The following is a 23,535-nucleotide window of genomic DNA, read 5'->3' as shown; positions in this document are numbered from 1 at the left end:
CAGTTCAATATAAGCTCAGTCATTTCTCATCAAAGTCATTGTAGGTCACTTTGAATTAATGCTTCAAATATATATTATATACTTAAAAGAACCATAATTGAGAATTGAGAAGCTTGCTTCCTAATCTAATAAATCTGGCATTGAATATTATAAATATTGTTTGCTCTTTTTTTGTAATTTGCTTCGGATAAAAGTGTCAGCTCAGTTTTTCAAAGAATATTTGCAGACATGCACTGTGTAAATACCATAGTATATGATTGCAATAGTCATTCAGCACCATGGACTATATCAAAGTACCATGGTATTACCATCTCACTGCGCAGTAGTACTACAGTAGTAGTCTATGAAATCCCCTTACTCTGTGAAGATTGGCACCCTGTGTTGAAGCCTTTGGCACAACTACGCCATGAATACAAAACATCACTGACAGAAATGGGGGCTGGGCTGAAAACTTCCTCTCCGAAAGTGCTTGATGGGGGTCGTCACGCTAACTTTGTCCCGCGGATGTGTCCCTTTGTCTCGCGATGAACAGGGGAAGGGCCACACTAATGGGCAGCACACTGATCCTGTCAAGAGCTGTATCCATAGCACATGAGTCCAGTGAGAGCGCATTCACATACATACATGCATGCACACGCAACAATCCCAGCTCCCTCCTGCTGAGTGTTGTTTGGACATGCACAAAAGCTTTTTCTCACAGGAATGACACCATTCGGTCCTGTGCATATGGTGATGTGCACAAGAAAACAGATGGAGGAAATAGATGTTTCCTTTTTTTTAAGTATGGGGATGAAACACCATTTGATTCTCAATCTGATAGTTGCTTACAAAGGAGGCATCTGTCGTTTTTTTAAAGATCAAGAACACAGAAAATGCAAACTTTACATATTTTTGACTGTAAAAGTGGACCTTTTCTGTGCGTAAGGCACCACCACAATGTTAGGGTGGATGTGAGGGCGTTCAGAGTGTCTGTTGCTGTGTGGTTGCTATGCTGTCTCTAGGTTGTGGTTGCTTGTAGCCCAAGTCAAATGTCCACCCAAATGTGTGTGTATGTACTATATGTATTATTATTTATTATTATTATTATTTTATTTTATTTAATTTTTTTTTTTACATTTTTTTACATTTTATTTTTATTTTATAGAATTATTTTTTTTTTTTTTTTTTCATTTTATTTGATTTTTATTTTATGCAATTTTTTAATGGTTTTCAATACAATATTGTTTTTATATTTATTTATTTTTAGTTTATTTTATATTTTAAGTGTGTATTTTTTTAATTGTTTGTTTAATTTTAATTGATTTAGTACTATATTATTTTTAATTTCATTGTTTTTAATTTCATGTTTTTGTAACTTTATTATTATGTTTTATTTTTAATTGTATTTTTATTATTATGCAGTTTTTTATAATTGTTTATACAATACTAATACAACACTATTACTAGTCATAATCATTGTCAGTCAAAAATACATTATACGTAGTATGATTTGTTTATATTTATTAATTTTTATAGGCAAAAAGCAGATATGAAATAATTATTAAAAAATTGCTTCTGTATTTTGGTTAACGGATGAAATAATCGTTTATAAAACTGCTCAAATTTTTCAACCGTTTTATTGTCCGCTGGATGAAAATTGCAAGTCTGAATGGAACAACAAGCTGCACCACTTTAGGTATCATTCATGAAATGTATGCTTTAGAAACAAGTATACTCAGTTAGAGGTTTGTTCAAATATCTAACCCTGAGTTTTGAGCAAGCACTCGTAACAACAATCCGAGAATCTGAAGAAATTGCCACAGATTGGATTCATAAAACTGGCAACGGAATAAAACAAACATTCCACTGATTCCAACTGTTACCCAGAATAACACTTCAGAAAAAAATTTCCTCTTTTAGGATTTCCAACACACAGCTGAGCCCTCTGAGATTTCTCTAAAGTGGAATTTGTGGAAAAAGTCTATTACTGTAGGAGCACATCACAGTGGGCAGCTTGTTGTGAAAAAACAGTGTAGCAATAATTGACACATCAGTTTTTGCCATATTGCCAGATGGCTGGAGTTTTTGCTGCATCATGTTTATTTGTTTGCGTGTGCGTCTGCGGGAATACACACACATGTGTATACGGATCCACTGGCTGGACACTGTATCATACTGTTTATGTATGCCTCCAGGGATGATTATTAATCCAATAATTAAACATTTATTGCCAACAGCACCTGCTCTCCTTTCTTTCGGTGACCCTTGGGGACTCAATCACACCATCACGGGAAGCCAGAGGAAAGGAAGAGGGGAGGGAGGAGGGAGGGAGGAGGGAGAGCGAGACTGAGCAAGGGATAGTAGGAGGGGTGGGGAAAAAGAGCAGCGATTCGGGAGGGTCATCAGATAGCCAGATTCTTTCACACCAGCGACGTGTTATTGTGCAGAAGGACAAACGTGTGTGAAGTTATGTGACTCCAGAACAAAGGACAAAAGACCAGGACGAATTCAACACGTTCCACAAGAGAAGAACAACAGAAGGATGAAAGAGGGGTGCCCCCCTTCATTGAGACATCCATCCCGGCACTGACAACTAATGAGAAAAGTTCTTATTCTGCCTGAATGGACTTTTATTGTCATTTTCATACAACATCTTATTGTTTCCAACAGGACTGAATTGAGGAAATAAGACTTTGAAGAGTGAGGAACTCTAACATCTACTCTCAGCCTCACTCTTAGAACGAGAGGACTGTCAAACACGTTACAGGAGAGACAGAAGAGCACATCAAAAGAAAGAGGGGCCGCGTCCCTCCGCAGCTACAGCAGAGATGCTGCGCTACCTGATAAAGACGCTTTTACAGATGAATCTGTTCACCGATACCATCCGTGATGCCACCAACGGAACCGACCTGTTCTTCAACATCTCCTCCATCCCGTCGTTCAACTCGTCTCTGCTGGACTGGGCTAACTTCACTGGTCTCAATGGTAAGGGCTATCTTTCTCTTCAGTGTTTCAGTGTAGAGTTAAAAGAGTCAAGTTATGATAATGGCAACACTTTACAACAAAGCTAACTGTAGTGGTAACCTGCAGTTATTACTTACAGAGATATTTCTACCTAATTTAAAGTAGTTTTGGTGATATAAATTTGTTATTTATCCTTAAGTAATATTAATATTTTTGACTTGAATAAATATATGTTTATCATGTAAGTCTTAAAGTTTTTTATTTATTTTTTTGTTCTGAGATATAACTTTCAGTCTGAGATTGATGTATTATGTATCACTGTGCATCAGAGATCTTACATTTCTCAGATCATCTGAAAAAAGTTTGCTTTATGTTGTACAGGTTAGGAATGTGTATCAGATGAGTAGTTTTTTTTATTTTTTTTATTAGATATAATTTGATAACTGTTTCTTATACCTTGTTTTATTTTAGAATGAATGTGCTTGCTAGTTTCTGAGATATTTCTTAAGCATTGAACTACCACTTTTGGAGCAAATTTGATTTCAATAGACCTACAGTATATTATACAAGAAAGTTATCAGGTAAGAATTTGGGCTTGAAATGATTGATTTGATTCATTGAATTTGTCTTGATGGGATGCTTAACCTAATGTTCAAATCAATTGAGCATGGATCCAGCTGAAGATCTGCACAGAATATTAAATAAGAAGAATATTGAATCCCTCAAACTGTTCTGACCAGCTGTGCCTTGATGATCTGATTTGAAAAGTCCTGTTGAAATGTAGTTATCCCTTATAGAAGCTTTTTATACATGAATGATGTGGTGAATCTGTATGGATGTATTTCCTCCATTGTCACAGAGTGTGTGAGAGTGTCTTTAAGCAGTGTAAGTAATGGGAATCTCCCACTGTGGAGTTCTGCTCAGTGGAGGTAATGACAGAGAGCTGAGTGAGTATGTGTTAAGGTAATTAGGAGGAGGTTATTTTACTTTGATGCCCATTTAATGAGCTTTTACGATGCATGTGGCAGTGTTGAGATCAATAGATTGTAATTTATTTTATAAACGTATTTATTCATTCATTCTTATCACGCTTACGGTTATTTTCTCAATCTCTCAAACTTTCTTTCTGTGCTGAAGCTCAGCTGGACAGACTGACTCAATCACTTACTGTCATCTCACATGCTCTCTTTTCCTTTTGCTTTAGTTCTCATTCTTGTTGTTTTTTTTTTGTTAAGATTTCCTTTCCTTTGCTTTTCTTTTCTTTCTTTTCCTTTCCTTTCCTTTCCTTTCCTTTTCTTTCCTTCCTTTCTTTTCTTTCTTTCTTTTTTCTTTCTTTTTTTTCCTTTCCTTTCTTCTTTCTTTCTTTCTCTCTCTCTTTCTTTCTTTCTTTCTTTCTTTCTTTCTATTCATTCGTCATTTTTATTTCAATCTTCCATCCCTTTCTTCATTCTTTCCATCCATCCAACAATCCATAATTCTTTATTTCCATCCATCCATCCATCCATCCATCCATCCATCCATCCATCCATCCATAATTCTTTATTTCCATCCATCCTTCCATAATTCTTTATTTCCATCCATCTATCCATCCATCCATCCATCCATAATTATCACTATTTTCCTTCTTCCTTTAGTCAATCTCTTCCTTTTTTCTTTTCTTCTTTATTTTTTTTTTTTCTTTTTTTCATTTCTTTCTTTCCTTTTTTTTACTTATATATTCTTTTCTTCCTTCATCTTCCCAACTTTTTTATTTTTCAGATTTTTTTCAGATTTTTTTCAGATTTTTTTCAGATTTTTTTCTTCTATTTCCACCCCTCTCACTTTCCTGTTGTCTGTGTCTCTTTCACTCCTCTTCATATCCTGATGGTTAACTTAATTTGCTCTAGACTCCTTGCTCCATTTCAGTGTAAGTTTCACTCACAGCTGCTATGTGGAGAGAGAGTGAGAGAGAAAGAGAGATTGACAGAGAAAGAAGAAAAGAAAAAGTTTTTTTTTTCTGCAGAGATGGTCATGTAGGAGGTAAATTTGCTTTTGAAATGCAATGATTATACTGAGACTGTAGCACCATTGAGACCTCTGCTCCCTCTGCGTGTGTGTAAGAGAGAGAGAGCGAGAGAGAGAGGGAGTTTGGATGCTACATGATCAAAACCAATACTCCCCCTGTCCTTTTCCTGAAACACTGCCAATACTGCACTGATTGAAAGCATAAAACACACTTGAACACACACTGCCCAGCTCTGGGCCGCACCTTCCCATCTGCTGACAGATATGAATTAGAATTTTGCATCATGCTGTGTGTGTGTTTGGCCTCCCGTGTGTTTTAAGCTTATTGAGATCTTTCTGAATATGCTGTCATTGTGTAAATACATTTTGCACTCTATTTCTTAGCATTTTCAGTATTCATTTTGCGCTAGTATTTTTATAATTTTCCTAACATTAGTATAGTACTTGAGCTTATAGCTTCAGTAAATGCTTTGGGGTTTTGAGTTTTAGGTACCTGTGTGTGTGTGTATACATGCTTATGAGTAAATCAAGAGATGTGCGAGTATTAGGCCTGATACTGCACTGTGTGTTTCATATCTGTGTTGATACCCAGCGAATTTGTCCACTGCATTCACCAATACGATGTGCTGATTTCTATGGAATGAGTACTCAGCCGGCTGCTGGTCCTTTCAACTAATCGAAGATGGGGGGAAATCAATAGTGCCTGATAACTAATCCAGGAAGTAATGGTAAATTCACATAGACAGTGTCTATAGGACTCTTGTGGTAATGCATAGCTGACCAATGTGTCTGCATCTGGCTTTTTTGCTGAGAATGGTACGATTTATGAATAAGGTGTAAAAAAGTTAATTTCTGTTAGCTGTTGTGTTATTTCCCTCATCTTATGAGTCTTTCACTCCCTCTGTGCATGTCCATTAATTTTCTAGACATATCTGAAAAAAAAAAATCTGACTTTATGTATTGCCATGCAATAAAAAATGCTAAATAAACAATTGTTTTTTTAATGCAATTTTTCAGTTGTTTAATGCATCACTAACCAGTGTGACTCTGTCTTTTTAGTTGAGGATGAAACAACTTAATTTATGTTTTCAGTTGCGGCATTTCGATTGTTATATTTGGTGCTTTTGCAATAGTCTCCTTTGTGCATTTCATTTTGTCCCAGCTCTAGCTGGAATGAAAGTCCAGACCCCTTTGATTCGGTTTGTGTAAAGTTTTCTGTTTTTCAGAATGGTAATTGACCCTATGCAAGAAAATGAAATTTTCGGTGACAATCCAGCCTGTCATGAACAGCTTATTTCAGCGACTAATCTGACAACGTGTATAAATTCAGAATCTACAATGAATAGTGACAGCAAATGAGTTTTGCCATGTGAGGAAGCGCAGTGCACCTGAGGCCGTGGTTGCAGGGTTTCCAGGGGATTCCTGTGCTTTCACGTCAACGCAGCTTCCTATTGTGCGTTGAGTGTATGAATGGGTCTAATATACACATTTTAATGAGGCCACTCGGTTTCAATGTGTTTCAGAGGCAGTGACAGGCCGTCCTCTTGCTTTATAAATCTCAATTAGTTTGTTCGCATACATACTGTATATCTGAGGGAGTATAATTTAGCAGGTTTGATTCATTGAGAGCCGAGTCAGCACTTCCATAATGCGTTGTACTTTAGTATATATATATGCATCATTTTGTATTTACGCTTTATAAAGTCATTTCATGTAGCTTTTGTGTCTACACGATGTTGCAGCACAAAGGAGCTGTATATTTTCTTCCTTTTCTTTTTTTGTCCATTATTCATCCATACCGCAGTAGGGGTCTGATCCCCTGCTCTCTAATTGGCTGTGTTATTGTCGAGGGTAACGGGCCGTGTTCTAATCCCGCTGTGCTAATGTATGTGTTTGTGTGCTCAGAGAGGTCAAGTGGGCTCAGCCCTCCCTCATCTCATGGGTCTTTTAGTCCCTTCTGGCTTAAATAAGGCATCTTTAGGGGTGCAAAACTTTATCATGCCTTAATGCTTGTTCATCTTCATTCATGTCCAGATTTGTCAGCATTCTGATGTGTGAATGAATAACTGGAATAAAAGAAGATAAGTACAGTTATATTGTATACAGTTATATTATTATATGGAACAGTAAAACTACTACTCATTTGTCATGGCTTGGTGCATGTCCATTTTTATGCGTCATTTTTTATTCATTTTCAAGAAATAAAAGGAACAGATTTTAAAAAGTCAGACTTTTCATTCTTATGCAATAAAAAATGCATGCAAAATAAAGCATAAACCGAATTCCATAGTTACTGCAGTAAAACTATGACAGATTGATATTGTCACCAAAAAATGCTACTAGATGAAATAAGAGAGTGAAAAAAACTGCTTACCGTAGTAAAATATTGTAACGTTTTTTTTTAAAGTTATTAATCCAATTATTCATTCACATTAGTAAAATGTTAACAAATCTTAAAATCAATAAAGATGGATAGGAACCAATTTACCGTGGTAAATTATGAAAAGGAATGACCCAGTTACAGAACTACTTACTCACCTGTGCTAGACCCTTGTGTGAATTACAGGAATGTTCTGGATTCATAACAGCTGTAAATTCTTACAGTGTTTGTTCATTAAAAGTTTTTAGTATTGCGTTTTGCATAGAACTGCCAGAGTAAAAGCAAACAAGTGGTTCATATCTATACAATAATGCAATGTTTATCCAATGCAATTATAGAAAGCTGGTTTCTGGTACACATAGAAAACATGTTTTTGTTACTTTTAGCACTTCTTTCCAGAATTGTTTTCACTGTGACTTAGTTCCATTGTATCAGTTTATCAGCTAATAAATCTTAACACCTCCCTCTTCAACTGTCAGATATGCAATATAAATGGAACAGCATGGACACACATCCAGCTATCTATCTATCTATCTATTTTCTGTGGACATAATTGTATCTATCAGATTGCTATCACACCATCCCTCAGTCTAATCTATCTATTAATATATCTATACGTATCTTCTTCTCTCTCATCCTATCTACCTAATCTATCTGTCTCTCCATCTTCCTGTCTCTCCCTCTCACATTATTTCAAGCACTCTAATCTAATTTCTCTGTCCCCCTACAGTTCAGTCCCTCAGAGCATCAGGCTATGAATAACATTGTGAGGAGCGGTGTGTCATGTAGTAGCAAATGACTGTCATTTCTGCTCCTGGGCGGACAGATGAGCTCCCTCAAGCTTAATCAGACACAAACTTATTCACTCTATACCCTCCACAACTCCTCCCTGTCGCTGACAAGCTAATCCAGGGTTTTTATAGCCCCTGTGGCTCCGGATGATATGCAGAGTTATGTACATATCAAAACGTGCATGGAAATCAGTTACCGACTCTATCTGCATGTGTGAAGGTGACTAGCGCAGGAAAGGCGCGTTCTCCAAAGACCTGGCAACTTACTGGTGTTCACATGCATATGCAAATGACTTCAAAATGACCCTTCTCAACTTCTTCAGCAGTATGATTATAAGAAGGGTATTGCAGACATGTGCTTGAAGAAGGAAATAGATGTAGATAACCATATCACAGTAATTAAGCACCCCCATGTTTAATGTACGTGCCATATGATTTAAATTCAATTAATGCACATTTAATTTAATTAATATTTAGAATGTGTGTTTGTGTGCTTCTTTATGTGTGTATAGGTGCGAAATTATGCACCTCAGGCATGATTGATGACAACGATCCTGTCCTGTTTCATTAAATATTAACCTGTCAATCAACCTAGCAATTTTCTGTCTTTCTTCGACTATATTACACAATTTATGCTGATACCATTGCATCGCCTTGAATGAAAATCCCTCAAAATGTATTAGATATTTCAATTACAGCACTGTATATTGAATCAATTTATTTGTGGCAGAGTAATTCAACTGTGAGCAAAAATGAACACTGTGTCATTCCTTTGGGGGAATCTCAAGTAGGCTCTGAAAGTCAATGAAAGTGTGGGGTTCACTGGATGACGGAGGGGTCAGGGAGAGGGGTCATGACCCCAAACCTTCCTTTTCATCGTTACATAGAACTGAGTTCATTTATTTCTCTCTATCTGACACAAGTCAGTGACAGAAGTCTATGCTGCCTGCAGCCGAGCGGTCCAGTCCGTAAACCTACACATCTGCCCCCTCTGTTTTCTTATGCAGATGAGGGTGATTCCTCTAGCCATAATGGAGAGCTTCGTGTGCATACACACAGATGTGCATAAGTTCATTCATGCACGCACACACTTACATTTGCATACATTTATGCACATTAAAATCACATGCATTTATGCATAATAAAACTATTGTTTACAGAGCTAAACCGGGTGGATGTAGTTTATAGAATGACATCCATTTTCATGCACATTTCCAATGGGGTAGTTTTTAAAAAGCAAACTTCTTTTTCCATTGTCTGTGCTATTGCAGACCATACGGACAAGAATCATAATGAATATTCATGCAGGCACGCTGATTTGCACAAGCGGTTTAACAAATTAGATGTTCTTTTTGGAAGATTAGTAGAAATAATTTTACTGTGATGAGTAAATGGCTTGCAAGATTAAATGAAAGCATTGAATGTTTATCTCATAACTTGTCTTAAGTTTTTTGATAGACATCTATCATGTTTGCATAACTGTTTTGAAAAAAACAGACAGTCAATATGCCAGAAAGTGATTGTTTAAGCATAGAATCATTTTTCTAATTCATAATAATGAACATGAGTTTATATGTTTATATATTATATATAGTTAAAATGTGTATATACGCAAAATAAATGATTTAAATATATTTTACAGTATATGCTATTTTGTGTGTTTGTGTATATAATATGCTTTTATGTACAGGTGCATCTCAATAAATTACAATGTCCTGGAAAAGTTCATTTATTTCAGTAATTCAACTCAAATTGTGAAACTCTTGTATTTAAATTTAAATTCGTTCACACAGAGACTGAAGTAGTTTAATGTCTTTGGTTCTTTTAATTGTGATGATTTTGCTCACATTTAACACAAAAACCCAACAATTCACTATATCAAATCAAATTAGAATATGGTGACATCATGCCAATCAGCTAATCAACTCAAAACGCCTGCAAAGGTTTCCTGAGCCTTCAAAATGTGTCTCTCAGTTTGGTTTCACTAGGCTACACAATCATGGGGAAGACTGCTGAACTGACAGTTTGTCCAGAAGACAATCATTGCCACCCTTCACAAGGAGGGTAAGCCACAAACATTCATTGCCAAAGAAGCTGGATGTTCACAGAGTGCTGTATCCAAGCATGTTAACAGAAAGTTGAGTACAAGGAAAAAGTGTGAAAGGAAAAGATTGCACAACCAACCGCTGAGAACCACGGCTTATGAGGATTGTCAAGCAAAATCGATTCAAGAATTTGAGTGAACTTCACAAGGAATGGACTGAGGCTGGGGTCAAGGCATCAAGAGCCACCACACATTTGAGTGAACTTCACAAGGAATGGACTGAGGCTGGGGTCAAGGCATCAAGAGCCACCACACCATGCCACCTCAGCAGTGCCACTCTTAACCTGAGCTAAGGAGACAAGAAGAACTGGACTGTTGCCCAGTGACTCTTTTCAGATGCGAGACAAGTTTTGTATTTCATTTGTAAACCAAGGTCCTAGAGTCTGGAGGAAGGGTGGAGAAGCTCATAGCCCAAGTTGCTTGAAGTTCAGTGTTAAGTTTCCACAGTCTGTGAAGATTTGGGGTGCAATGTCATCTGCTGGTGTGGTCCATTTGTGGTTTTTTTGAAAACCAAAGTCACTGCACCCCATTTACCAAGAAATTTTGGAGCACTTCATGCTTCCTTCTGCTGACCAGAAGATTTTTGAAGATGTTGATTTCATTTTCCAGCAGGATTTGGAACCTGCCCACACTGCCAAAAGCACCAAAAGCTGGTTAAATGGCCATGGTGTTGGTGTGCTTGACTGGCCAGCAAACTCACCAGACCTGAACCCCAGAGAGAATCTATGGGGTATTGTCAAGAGGAAAATGAGAAACAAGAGACCAAAAAATGCAGATGAGCTGAAGGCCACTGTCAAAGAAACCTGGGCGTCCATACCACCTCAGCAGTGCCACAAACTGATCACCTCCATGTCACGCCGAATTGAGGCAGTAATTAAAGCAAAAGGAGCCCCTACCAAGTATTGTGTACATGTACAGTAAAAGAACATACTTTCCAGAAGGCTAACAATTTACTAAAAATTTAATTTTTTTTATTGGTCTTATGAAGTATTCTAAATTTGTTAAGTTTTAAGGTTAAATGTGAGCCAAAATCATCACAATTAAAAGAACCAAAGACTTAAACTACTTCAGTCTGTGTGCATTGAATTTATTTAATGCACAAGTTTCACAATTTGAGTTGAATTACTGAAATAAATAAACTTTTCCACAACATTCTAATTTATTGAGATGCACCTGTATATGTGTAAGTTTAGCAATTGTGATTAAAAATAGTAAAGACCATCATAGAAATGTAGTATGAAACTATGTACTTTCCCATACATCTATATTCATTTTAACCTAAATATATTGAAAAAATAATCATGGACATTATTTTTCAACCATAAGTAATATTGTAATGTAATATTTGTTGTAATGTTGCATAAGCAGACATGTGTAATGATAGTTTATCATACGCTGTGATTTATGGCTGTGGATTTTATCACCATTTAGGCTATTTTAGTCTTTGTCAGGATGTGATTGCAGTGGGTATTGATTGATTAACTTGTATAGCTAAGAGCCCACTGATTAGAGAGAGCAGACAGGATGGATGAATCTTTCTCTCAGTCTACTGAGAGCGGAGCCCTGCAGTGAACCTCTTCCAAGCAAATCAATGTGTATTTCACACTTAAACACTAATTAAGTTGTTAGAGGGCGGCAGTGTCTGTCCTGCTTGGGTGCTTGCACACCACACACACACACACACACACACCACACACACACACACACACACACACACACACACACACACACACACACACACATATTGTCCTCCTCATGGAAATGTGTATGTGGAGAGGGGCAGTAAGATGATGTGCCTGCAAAAAAAATAAAAGAAAAATAAAAATAAAAAAATAAAACCTCTGTTATAAAATATGCACACACACACAATCTCACACACACTGTGCTTTTAATAATGTGTGTGAAGCTGTGCCATACATTGTTACATATGCGTCTCTCATAATCACTCTAAGGACTACTGCAGATCTGAGAAAACAGCAAGCGTAAACAACAACAGTAAACTAATCTTCATCTGCTGTGCTGCTGAATAATTACACATTGAGCTGTGTCACAGAGCGACAGATTAGAGTCCATGGTTGAGAAATTAAATTTACAGGATGCTGTTATGATAGTACATTGATGGCGACACATACTCTTAATTTTTAAAAATCCTTAGCCATAAATCATAGCGCATGATGAAATATTTTTACACATGTCTGCTTGTGTATCTGCAATATCATTAAAAAATAATACACAGGTTTTTCATTTATAATGGCAGAAATGTGTATTGAAAAATAAGTATTTTTTATGTTTGGTTTAAATGTGTGTAAAAGAAGGTTTTTGGGACCATTTCTTTGAAGATTTTCACAATTTTTAGTCACAGTTTAGGTTTTGCAGTTGCTCTTAAATAGTCCTGCTGTGTGACAAATTAATTTTCAAAGTAGAAAATTTGCAGGTAGGCTCTCAATTAATATGAGGTTTTAAAAAAAAAAAATAGCATGTCACATAGCAGGACGCCACTAGTTTGCTATGTGGTTACAAATTAATCTGTGGTTACAAATTAATTCATTTTCAAATAATAATAATAATAATAATAATAATAATATAGACATCTGAAAAGCTGCCAAAAGACTAGGTGACAAGTTAACATAATCTTATTTGACTATAGTGCACACTTTTTTTTTTTCTTACTGTTTCAGTGGCTTTTTAGAAGTGTTTGCTACAGGAAGTCTCACAATCACTATTGCTCATACGTAACCTTATCCTTTAACCCTAAGTATCAAACTTTTGCTCTGACTTGCACTGTTTGTGCTATGAACATCCTAAGCTAACTAGCAATATCCTAGTAATCACCTATAACATCCTAACAGTCAGTTAGAACTCCCTAGCAACCACCCACCCACTCAGAATAATCTCTAGCAATGCTTTAGTTGCCATATAAAAACACCTTAGCAACATCCTAGCATCCCACCCAGAACACCATGGCAAACCATCTAGCAATGCCCTAGTAACCACCTAGCAATGTCCTAACCACCTCTAAAGACTTCCTAGCATTGTAGAAGTGTGGTTTGCATATGCAAGCTTCACTTAATTTTTAAAAAAATTTTAAGAAAATGTAAAAATTAAAGAGAGAAAATTTATCTTTAGGTTATGAAATATGGAAGCTTGTTTCTGCCACTGAATTAAAAATATAAAAATGTTAATTGTGACTTTTTATCTAACAATTCTGACTTTTTTCTTGCAATAGCAAGTTTACATCTCGCAATTCTGATTTTTTTTTCTCAAAATTGAGAGTTATAAACTCGCTATTCTGAGGAGATATAGACTCACAATTGTGAGAAAAAAAAAATCTGAATTGTGAGAAAGTCAGAATTGAGAGATATAAACTCGCAATTGCAAGAAAGTAAGAATTATGCGATTTTAAAAAGTCACAATTACCTTTTTATGTTTTTATTCAGGGGCAGAAACAGGCTTATATAATGAAAGGTATTTAATCTGTAATTTAATATTATAATTTCACTATAATGGACTGTAGGTGATTGTTTAAAGAAAGGGTGTGTTCACCTGAGGAAGATAACAGTGTTGGTGGAACGCTTGATTAGTATTCAGTCTCTGTGATACTGCAGAGAACCTGTGAGATTGTGGGAAAACCTTTAGCTTTACAGCATCCTCACAGTGCTGAAAATCCTGACAGGGCTAGAGAGAGAGATAGAGAGAATAGCACACTTTACCCAGAATGCTGGAGTGCAAATCAGGTACAGGGCAGAGGGAGCTTGAGTACCTGATTCAGAAAAGAATCTATTCACCTCAAAGCGGCCAGATCCACAACCAACAATTCAAGAGAGAAGAGCAAAGCATAAAGTCTCAAGTGGGTGAGAAAGAGAGGGTGATGGTGTCAGAATGGACAGAGGCTGGCATAGATGCCCTCTGTGTGTCCCAGCATCTGATCGAAATTTAATAAGTGTATTAGGATTGGCAGCTACACTCTCCGGCTGCCCTGGACATTAGCATAAAGCTATTTATTAGTCTGATTTCCCTGGCTGAGAGCGACCCGGCTCTGACTCACACAGGGAGCACGCGTTGCCATAGCAGCGGCAGAGTGGAGTGGCCAAGTGTTTGAAGAGGAACGTGCGAGAGAATCTCGACTAGTCATTTTGCCAGAGGATGCCGAAAGTGGGGTGGAAGGGATTGAAACAAGAAGACAGGGAGGATTAAATGAAAGTTAGATTCGGGGAAAAGGTCGGATCAAACTTAGCCCGGCTGTATCACCTCTGGGAGAGCTTCAGGGGATGATGCCGCCCAACAGCTCACCTGTAAAGGCCTGGGATATTGTGTTCTAGAGCGGTTTTGAGACGCGTACAGCATACGCATTTAGTTATCACTCTTAAAAGATTTAAAAAGGTTTGATGCCATAGTCAAACCTTTTTAATCTTTAGAAAACCATCTACAGTATGTCAGCTTCACTTTACCTCTCTTAAATTTACTCACCCTCATGTCACTCTTTTCCATAAAATGAAAGTAAATGCTAAGTGGACCTGTCAAGCTAAAAAATAGAAAAAAATTAAAAATAAAGATGACAGAACTGATGCATAGATTATGGGTGTTGTTTCATGATTATTTACCTTCAGCTGTTTCTTGGAGGTTGCAATGGTTTCAGCAGATCGGGCAGAGATCGGAAGCTTGTTCCACAACAAAGGAACAAAAAAATGAGGCTCTGGGAAATCCACTTGTTCTTTTTTATTGGTGGCGCTCACTCACTGATTGTAGAAGACAACACTCGTTTATTGAAAACTTCGAAGGACAGCATTAGCAGGACATTTGTATAATGAGGAAAACATTCTTATAAATGTTCTTATAATGTATGTATAACCACTGAACAATATTCTTAAAACATTTTACAACTAGAAGTTTCCCAGAACTTTCAGAAATATTTTCACTGTATTTAACTTAATAGGAATGTTAGGAAAATGAGCATTAAAAAGTTGTTAGCACTGTTCTCTAAAGATGTGTCTTTTACATTTATAAGACTATGTTTATTTGTTCATACTCGTACATGGAGCAGAAGTGGGTTTCTATGGTTCTGGGAATCACGACAGGTTAGGATTTACTAATGAAGCATTGTTGCAGGTGACTTATCTCTCATTTGCTTTCACCGTTTCATTGTCCTGCACCTTTGAGAGTCCACATTAGACTCCTGCTGCAGCTAATTACAGTGCTTATACCGGAGCTGAAGGTTTCAACCCCAGCAGTCTACTAAATGGAAGATGGTTTTCAGGTGTGTGTATGTGTGTGTGTGTGTGTGTGTGTGTGTATGTGTAATTGCAGAAATGAGTGTTTCACCACTGGTGACTGTGTGAACCAAAGTGCTTCTCCTCTCCTCTCCCCATGTGTAGATGAGGGATAAGATCTGGTCTGATTCCCTCACACACCTGTAATGAGATTAGATGGCTCAAAGCTCATCATTATTCCACTCTTAAAGTGTGTAAGGTGAACTCATTCGCTCTCTTGCTCTTCCTCCCTTTCTAGCTCTCTCTTTGTCCCACTCCCTTTTCTTCAGGTAATTTTTAGTCACACTTAATTTAATGTGATTATCCTCCAGTGCGACTCAGCAAAATCTTCAATGTGTATAATGAAATAAGCTGAGAAACTGTCAGCGGAATTTAATACAATGTAATACAAAGAACTACTTTTTCACTTTCAGGTAGTTTACGAACGATCCAGGAAGTTCTAGTGTACAAAAACATGTGGCTTTGCGATTTAAATGCTAAAGTTGCGGTCACATTTAAAGTTGCTTGGCGAAATTCCATGTGACTGGGAGTTTCACTTCCCATGCAGATTTCACTTGGTTTGAAAGTCTATTCTGTGTGCAATGCTTCATGCATCACTACACTTTTCACACAATAGACCTTTTTTTAAGCCTCAAAAATGTTGCTGGAATTTCACTGATGTTACGGCATCTTAACTCCTGAATGCATTTGAAAAGAAATGTCACATTTTCTACAGTATATCATCTATCATATCATGTTTTTGAGATATTTAGATTCACAGATTGAATCTAAAGGGATTAAGTGAGGTGCAAAATGAGATTTTCAGACATTGATGGATAGTGTGTAGTCAGGTAGCCTATTCAGCATAACTAGCAAATATAATATTGAATACTAAATATTTACGAAGGCTACTTGATAACTGAATCTGGCCCGTTAAATGGACTTCAGTAAGCACAACAGCTTATTCATTAGCACTTCTGAAAAATTCTAAACAGTTTGGTTGCGTGATAAACAGTATAATTGGGTTCTGTAGCTTTGTATAGCATTAGCTTTAGCCACTTGTCCAAATTGTATATTATTATTGACTCAAAACACAATTGCTTCAGTAAAAAAGAAGATTTGTGACCTGACAAATTAAACTTCAGGACCTTTTATTTGTAACAGAAACAGGCCCTGAGGTGGACTAGTATTGCCCTTTGATGATGAGAAGGGGTTTTTCTGCTTTGTTCAGTTTTGAAGCGATGAGATCACAGTGGCCGTTGAAGTCGACTAGCTTCAGTGTGCCTAACTAAACCTATAACTTCTACATCTAAGACACATCAGCACTCAACCCAGTAGGATGTCTGCAATGTTGAGCCCACCCTGACAGGCAGTTTTTGAGTGCAGGTTGCATTTGGATTCAAGCTGGCTGTGGGGGAGACACTGTCTTTATAAAAGGTCAGCATCTATTGATTTGAGTAAATAACTCATGATGGCCAGATGAAACGGTGTGGGGGCAAGGAACAGATGCACTTTTGTCTCTTCTTTCTTTTATCACACCAAACATACAGCACATGACCTCAGCAAATGACAGTTCAGTAAATGTCATATTGAGTTCTTCAGCGACTCAAAATGAAGGTATTGTTGTCATGATCTGCTTGGGAACACAATGGAAAACATATTAAGTTGTCACTACTGATAATAAATGTATTTTAGGAGCAGAAATAAATCTGATCTCACTGGGGGGAAAAATGGCAAAAATTACCTCAAGAAAACTCATTTAATGTCTGCGAGCTATTTTTTTTTTTAGGTGGCAAGGTTGTTTCATTTTGTCACGAGATATTAATTTGTGGATATAAAATATAGCTCTAATAAGTTAATGTAATAATAATAATAATAATAATAATAATATACAAATATTAAATTAAATGTTTAATGTTAATAAAAAAGTTTTATCCATCTCTGATAATCCCAAGTTGCTATGGTCATGCAGGTTTGTTTACACATTAAACTCATGGTCACGGGATAAATATGTCTTCCCTCAACATAAGAAGTCATGGCCACGAGAAATGGATGTCATTCCCTCAACATACCATCTAGAGGCCATGACATAAAGATGCCGTTACCTCGACAAAATGATCTTGTAGCCAACAACATACTATCACGTTCCCACGATTTAATATGACGTTCCCACAAATTATTATCTCGTTGGCCACGGCATAATATCACGTTCCCACAAGTTATTATGTCGTGGCCACGACAAAACTATGTGAACCGACCATGACACCTCCTGGGCACCATAGTGAGCCTATGTTACAGATAATTTATCTTAATCCACATGATCAGTTTTTTCCTCTTTCTCAAATCACCTTTGCCGTCATCTTCCTTTTGACCACAAGGGGGCAGTAGTGATGATGCGCACAGTTGATCACTAATGATAACTTTTCTCCATGATGCTGTGGAAAAATTTACATAAATCTAAGAAAGATTAGTAGTAGTAGTAGTAGTAGTAGTAGTAGTAATTTATTTTATTTTTTTGAAATTTTAAACCTGGGGATTTCTAATACAATAGCTTAGAGAGTAACTGTAGATTTAGATTTAGACCCTTTTAATTTTATTCCTCTTTTGAAAATTTGTATTAACACAATGGTGTTAATACAAAGCCATTTTGTTTTTATTGCAAGAAAAGAAACAGTACTGCATTGATACAATTAATACAGTAACAAAATGAAAAGGAGAGGGAAAAAAAGAAACCAAACAAGCGCAATTAATATTCATGAGCAAAGCCTTTGCAGTTTTTGTGACATCACAACCCCCTCAAAAACTGCCCCTCTGCATTTTAAAACAAAGTTACGCCCATTTTTCTAACATTTAGCGGATGAAATTTAGTTGAGATGCACAGTATGCTGTATCGCGGCTTTTTTAAATATAAATATTTACTTGATGCTATGAGACTGACATGCACGCTATAAGATAAGGTCAACCGGGCAATTAACATTTCATCATTTTAAATGTATTCAGGGATTGCAGTGGATTTCATGCATATTCCTTTTGTGTATAAAGTATGAGACAATCTGAGGAGACAGCTTTGGAAAAACTGAGGAGACAGCTTTTGTGAAAGCTCCAATTCCCCATGTGCACTGGGGTTTAGAGTTAATATTAACATTAAGATACTGTTTAATTCAACATATGATTTAGTCATGATTTAGCGTCAGCATTACAGACTCCCAGTAATATGATACTGTATATCCCACCGTGTGACAGACAGGTAGACCGCAGAGATGGATTCTCAGGGGTGCTTCGATAAATTCACTGTTATAATTACATAAGGGGGCTCACAGCAACTTCTGAATGTTATTCTTTAAAAAGGTAAGGGGGTCTCTGAATTCCTAACTACTTTCCTCCTCCCCTTGGTGCTGAATCATTTACCACTCAAATTACAGAGAAACGGGAGAGATAGAGAGATGTACTCGTCTCTCCTTCAGAGATTCACCCACCACACCATCACTTTGCATTTAAAAGACCCAAAACTACACCTCTGCACATGAAAGAAAATGTCAGGGTCAGAGTTCGCCTCAGATAGCCGTGCATTAAAGCGTCAATGAGGCCGGTGGCTGCGTGACATTTCAGGGAACTTGTTGCGTAGTCCCGGTGTGGCAGGCAGACAGACAGAGCCAGGCCAGGGGAGCAGGTATTAACCTCCAGACAGCTTGATGCACTTCGACCCAGTGGGTTGATTGAATCTTGATAACACTGGTCGAGGAGAAGGCTTGCTGGCTATTAAAATACAGCACATAGAGGTGGGACGGTGGCATTTTGGTTCTGCGATTGTTGTTGTTCAATATACGGTTCTTAGAAATGCCAGAGTTTATTGGTGTAGTTGATAAAATTATGTAAATTGGTTGATTTGTTAGTAAGGATCAAGTCATTCCAAACCCGTAAGACCTTTGTTCATCTTCAGAACACAAATTAAGATATTTTTGGTGCATTCTGAGAGCTCTTTGATTCTCGCATAGACAGCAAGGGTACTACGATGATCAAGGTCCAGAAACGTAGTAAGGACTTCAGTAAAATAGTCCATGTGACATCAGTAGTTCAACTGTAATTTTACGAAACTACGAGAATACTTTTAGTGCTTGCCTCCATTTTGGAGAGTATCATGATGCATGCGCACACTTCCGCTTCATGTGGATTGCGCTGCTGCTTACGCCAACACAGACATGTGTCAGCACGTGCATTCGTTGTTTACATGAAGCGGAAGTGCATGCATGCATCATGATACTCTCCTAAATGGGGCAAGCCACAGCAGACTAGATGAGGAGTAGAAGAATTATTGAACAAAGTTGTTATTTTTGTTTTCTTTGTGCACATAAAGTATTCTCGTAGCTTCGTAAAATTATGGTTGAACTTCTGATGTCACATGGACTTTTTTACTGATGTCCTTACTACGTTTCTGGACCTTGATCGTGGTAGTACCCTTGCTGTCTATGGGAGGGTCAGAGAGCTCTCAGAATGCATCATAAATATCATAATTTGTGTTCTGAAGATGAACGAAGGTCTTATGGGTTTGGAACGACTTGAGGATAAGTAATTAATGACAGAATTTTCATTTTGGGGTGAACTATCCCTTTAACCTTATTACTGTCAGAGAGAGAGAGATAGAGCGTTTGTGCTGAATTGACCATTGAGAGGATGTCGCACTCTTGTGGCCACGTGGCAAAGCTATCTGTGAATGAAGAGTTTGAGTCCTTTAGTACCTGAAGATGGGCACATGAGGGCGCAGGGAGACAACTCAAACCAGAAATTATTAAATGCAAAACAAGTGCATTACACACAATAACGTGTGCACTATAATGCATTTAAACGGACAGGGCAAGGCATTCTTTAAAAAGTTTAATTGTTACATTTAAAGTTTATATACAAATAAAATTAAATAGAATGTTAATTATTAAAATGAAAAGAAAAAATATAATTATTAAAATGCACCAAATAAATGGCTTATACACCAGTTAATAACAAACTGACAAAATTTTGCCCTTAAACAAAATGCTGTTCATTTTATTGCTGCTCATAGAAAATATCCGTGTACAAGATATTCCTCTTTATGCAGACAGATGCTCAGAGGAATTCCACTAGAGAATAATTAATTTTACATTCAGCCTTCATTATGTAGGCTGCTTCCAACACAATGCCCTGAAGAACCATTGGAGGGGAAAAAGGCAATTTGCCCACATAGCCATCAGATGGCAACATATTCACATAGCTAGCATCATGTCTGGGATGTCATGCCAATTTCTTTATTCCATTCCATTTTTCTTTAACTTTGTGGAAGTTTAACCTATTCAGACCCACTATGATCATGACTCTGCCACTTGAGGAAATACCTAATCAAATAATGTATGAATCACTATCAGTGATACAATTCAGACATTATGAATTTTATTTTTGTCTGATAATTATTTATGGCTGCATTTGGAGTAGAGTTAAATCTATTAAATATGTTGTGTATACATGTTAAACCCCCAAATTTATAAACCATATAAACATTTTGTAGTACTGAATGGGAGGTTGTTGTCTGCATCACTCAAGTGCGTTTAATACAGCTGACCAGTAGAGTGCAGCACATCTTTGTCTGTGTTTGTAATAACGAGCCATAATTAGGAACAAACTTCCCAAATCCTTGCATCAGTATACTATAAACATAAATAATGATTCTTTTTTATCTGTCAATTACAAGGAAACTAATGTATGTAATTTAAACACACATGCATTAAACATGCCAATACATTAATTAAACAATTCATAATATTTGTATCATTGATAGTAATTCGTACATTATTTGATTAGGTATTTCTTTTGTATTTGCTATATTAATTGGCTGAGTCATGATCATCGTTGTGTTTATTATGAGTGATTTGCTTTATTTGCCAGAATGTTTCAGGCAGTTACTCACATCAAAGATTAGCAACTGAGATCAATCATCAATTTCCGTGTTCATCCAGTGTACTCAAAGTCTACTTTTAGAGGTCCAATTTGGGCTTTGAAGCTCAGCTTAGTTTGCCAACCAACACAATGCTCAGTCATAAAGAGGGTTGTGTGCACAGAAAGGACAGTTTAAGCTCTTTTAATCTCTTCATAAGATCATACAGACCTCTTTAACCTCACAGAATAAACTCCTGCTGCAACCAATACATTTAAAGATTTGCCATGCACAGTATATCTGAAAGAACTCCGGACTGAATAGTCCTTTTTAAGAGGAATAGGGTGCTTGTAGTTAGATTTTTGTCCTTGGGTTTACCACAAATAAAATTTCTTACAATGGCCACTAACTCAAGCTCTATACAGAGTCTCAGACTGACCCTGAATGTCTCAAATGGCATTTTGTAAAATAAGTGACTTATTATTTTTAAAATGAAAACGCTGTCATGAGGGAACAGACGGTGCACACTGAAACCAAGAAGATGCCAGTCACTCTGCTATTATAATTTCTGATGGATGTGATTTTTTGGGGTTTTGTTCCTCCAAGGAGGCGGATCTGTGGATTTGTGTGTTGATTGACAGGTGAGAGGGCGTGTTCTGGCTTGATCCCCAGTGACAGCCCCGCCTCTTTTCTGGAGATCCACAATATATGGTTTCCAACAAAAACATCCTCTATAAAAGAGTATTTCAGTTTTTTTTAAATTTCTTTCTACTTCTAAAAATGTAGTGAAAAAAATGTACTAACAATTTCTGAGTTAAAATTTTTCTATAGCACATTTTTTCATTGTACTGTCCAAAACTGAAAGAAATATGGTGTTGGATTTACTTTGAAACTTTCTTTCTTACAGAAATCTCACATATGCATTGAAGTAGAAAAATTGAAATGGAATTTTCTTGTAATATGTGCCCCAATAACATTCTGTTTATTTAAACTTTTATCTAAGTTCTAAAAATATTATTTTACACTGTACACACAGACACAAAAACACACATTCTTGCTGAATTTGCACGTTCAACCCCGCCTATTTCTGTCAACAGCCACCACGGCAGCCAAACGGTGATTGATCGGAGTGTGTGTGCATATTTAAACGTGTTGTTTTAAGCATATGTATGTTTTTGTTGTCGCAGTTCGCTCATGCGTATGATTGCAGAATTCTGCATGAGACAAACTCGTGTTGTTTTGTGTTCACACAGTCTGTAAATGCATGTCTGCATCTTATTCTCGTGTCAAGCCTCCCGTCTTTGACCGCTGACCTGTCTGTCTCGGGCTGTAATAGGAGAGTGAGTCTCAGATGTGAATTTCAGGCATATTTGAGAGGCGCTTGAGGGAATACAAACCATCATCGCTGTCCACACACACATGCATTACACAGGAAAAGCAGTCAAGACTCAGAAAAGTGATACAGCAAATGGGAATAATATGCAGGGGATGAATTAATATATGACCTATCTCGTATTCATGAAGCTAAATGTACTGCATAATGGAGACACAAGCGGTGGTGTCGAGCATAAATCATGTGGTGATCTTTCTATATTCCTCTGGTCTTCGCAGAATAGATTTATACAGTATTCATTAGCATTTCATTGTTGGTTTGTTTCTATCACTATTTATCTTTAATGTAGCTCTATTTGAGTCTCTAATTTTCTAAATGCAGCATTATTGTGGTGTTTATTTTCCTTTTTCCTCATTGGATCTTATTGATTTTTCTCCCACCACTACTGATCATGAGATCAGGTTTCCCCTGTGCAGCGGATGATGTGTGTGTGTGTGTGTGTGTGTGTGTGTGTGTGTGTGTGTGTTTGTGTGTTTGTGTGAGATGGAGAAAGAGTGAAGTGTCTATAGATTGTGAGATGTATAGTTCTTAGCACTTCTGCTTTTACCTATGTTAATATTTGTTAACATATTAAGGAATATTTACTATTACTATTACAAATAGTTAATGTTTTATTGATGTTATAAGTAATTACTTCAATTCTTAAAGGGACAGTCCACCTAAAAATTGTCATCATTTACTAACCCTCATGTCATTTAAACTCGGTATGAATTTCTTTATTCTGCGAAACACAAAGGAAGATATTTTGAAGAATGTTGGTATACCAAACAGTTTT

The 23,535-nt window shown here is 36.9% G+C and overlaps 1 pseudogene; it reads left to right on the top strand.

Annotated features, from left to right (window-relative positions):
• Positions 1-2,356: 2,356 nt before the first annotated feature.
• Positions 2,357-23,535, top strand: part of LOC109098039 — a 120,340-nt pseudogene continuing 99,161 nt past the window's right edge.

This window comes from Cyprinus carpio, chromosome A10 (assembly GCF_018340385.1).
Source record: "Cyprinus carpio isolate SPL01 chromosome A10, ASM1834038v1, whole genome shotgun sequence".
NCBI lineage: Eukaryota > Metazoa > Chordata > Actinopteri > Cypriniformes > Cyprinidae > Cyprinus > Cyprinus carpio.
Note: the sequence above shows the minus strand (reverse complement) of the source record. Positions and strands in the feature narration are given on the sequence as shown.